This window comes from Poromitra crassiceps (assembly GCF_964638095.1).
Source record: "Poromitra crassiceps genome assembly, chromosome: 13".
NCBI classification, from domain to species: Eukaryota; Metazoa; Chordata; class Actinopteri; order Beryciformes; family Melamphaidae; genus Poromitra; species Poromitra crassiceps.
Window position 1 is genome coordinate 39,869,137 of NC_139644.1, and position 2,500 is coordinate 39,871,636.

At 47.6% G+C, this 2,500-nt stretch overlaps 1 protein-coding gene across 1 annotated transcript in view; it reads right to left on the minus strand.

Annotated features, from left to right (window-relative positions):
- The window catches only part of LOC310788558 (voltage-dependent T-type calcium channel subunit alpha-1H-like), a gene marked incomplete at both ends in the record, with an annotated part of 117,707 nt that overhangs the window by 52,320 nt on the left and 62,887 nt on the right, over nucleotides 1-2,500 (minus strand). The gene's annotated exons all lie outside the window — the stretch shown is intronic.

The following is a 2,500-nucleotide window of genomic DNA, read 5'->3' on the forward strand; positions in this document are numbered from 1 at the left end:
CGTTTGGGGGCCTATTAAACACAGTATGACGCCACATTCTGAACTTGTCTTTATGGAAATGGTTCGACTAGATCAGTTCCACGAGATCAGTGTCGGAGGTCTTCATAAAAAAGAACAAAGAAAAAAGTCCTGGTTTAATCTTGCTCTCCAGAGAGAATAAGGTATTATATTATATTAGTCCTCAAACACTCGTTCAAAAACGGCATGATTGCCATCCATCAATTGAGTCATGTAGGGTGCACATTTTAGGAATGTCGGGCACTCTCGTTCACCTCATTTAATTCAATATCGTTGACATATTAGGCATTTAATTGACACCCAGCTGACTTATCCAAAGCAACAAGTTAGATGTCCGCCTCTGGTCTATTTTTTGATGCGAACCGCAAGCGATTGTGTGCAGCCAGGGGGCGAAACAGAGCGCTTGTGGTGTGAATGGCCAGGCTGTGACTTTACACGCGGCACCGCTTTCGGATCCAACGGCACCGCTTTCGGATCCAGCGGCACCGCTAAGCCTGCGCTGCACATGGGTGTCCCACTCAAGCCGAAACATTTCAGCACCAAATGGTGTGAACAGCGACAGAGCCCGCTGCTGTGCTGCGCGGCCTGACTCGACAGAGAGGCGTTTCAGCCCTGGACAGCTTTCGGATCCAGTGTGTTTGTGCTGCTATATGCACCCTGCTGCCACCCCCATTACGTGTGTCATTCCACAAGGAAATGCTTGAGCCTGAGTGACATTTAATCTATTATCTGTCTTTGATTTAGCCTTTACAACCGAAGATAGTTGAGTTATAGCATTAATTCAACCTCAAAGCTTGTAAACTGTCTGTAGCGCTGAAGAGAAAGAAATCGGAACCTAAATTTGTGTCACTTGACAAGGTACACCCGCAAAAATAATAATGTGCTGTATTGTTTTTGTCGGCTATCAGAGACATGACAGGATTGACTGTGAATCAGTGTAGGAGTGCTGATTGAGTGAGTGAGGATTTACTGTCTACACGTAGATCCCTAAGGCCTAAGCCATCTGATTCAGTGTAATCTGCAAAGACAGGCTGATTCTGGGAATAGATCATCTAAATCAGTAGGCGAGCAAATTGTTCACCCCGGCAAGCAAATGAGAAAGGCTCATGATAACGCTACTCTTTCTTGCTACACTGGCTGCCACATGCAAGTCCCGGCTTAGAAGAACTCTTCCTGGAGGTTCAGAAGCTTAGCCTCCCCACATGTGCCCATGCCATCCCCTCCCTTTGGGTACGATCATACCTACAGTAATGCAGTTCTACTTCTTTGGTCCAAACCAACTATGTGTCTCGCATGTGAGGAAGCACTCTCTCTCCAAACTCCACACACACACACGCACGCACGCACGCACGCATGCACACACACACACACACACACACACACACACACACAGAGACACACACACACACACACACACACACACACACACACACACACACACACACACACACACACACACACACACACACACACACACACACAGCTTTTGTTAAACAGTACACAGTAATTGGCATGATGATTTTGCCTTTAGCAGAAAACCTGTCCCTGTGTGACTGGGCTTTTAGTCAGGCCTCAATCATGCAGCCTCTCCTCTCTCTCCCCAGATGGGGTTCATAGTCCTCTTCAGTGGCTGAATACAACTCAGCTCACCTCCAGAGTTCACTGGCTGATTCAAACTGCGCTCACTGATGTGCTGCTCCACTCTGGAGCTCTCCATGGTGCTGAGCCATTTTGACCCATTTCGTCGGCCCTAATGACCTAATTCAAAAATCCGGCTCTGTTAGGTCACCTACAGGGGTGCTCTGTACACTTCCCGAAAGATTCAGTCCGGTGGCGTAAAACGGTATAGCAGTAGCCGCACACAATTCTGCTCACTCACACAGACAGACACTTTGTATTCTTATGATAGGACACGCCCTTTGATCCTCACACAAGAGAAAGTGAAGTGTGGAGGTTGCAATAGAGACAGTCCGCATGTCTGGGAACGCCCACAAAATGTTAAACGGCTGGCGCGCGATTGGGGTAAAACCGCCCATATATCTCATGGGCTGACTCACCAAAAGACGGTGCTGCGGCTCTAAACTACAGGTTTGGGGGGTTCTAGAGCAGAACACAAGACGTCTGCTCAGATGTGCGTTTACTGCGGTGGTTAAATCCCCGATCGTGTCTGCCTGGGCTGGGCTATCAGCTAAATTCTAACTTTGCTGAATGGATAGAACGGGGTTTTTTACCCCACCCTGACCACGCCCCCAGCCAGGCTGAGCCAGCTAAACCAGCGTCTATGACGAGACGTGGCCTCAACCTATGCTAAAAGGCTGTCTGTACACCTGCCACCTTTATAAATGTATCATTACTTAGTCATTGATAGTCTGTTGACAGTCGAGTCAGACTTACAGTCAGTATGTGATTGGAAGATTGACTTACACTCTGAAATTGTGTGGTACCATACTTGAATAGGTTTTGTATGCTTATACTGTTCTGA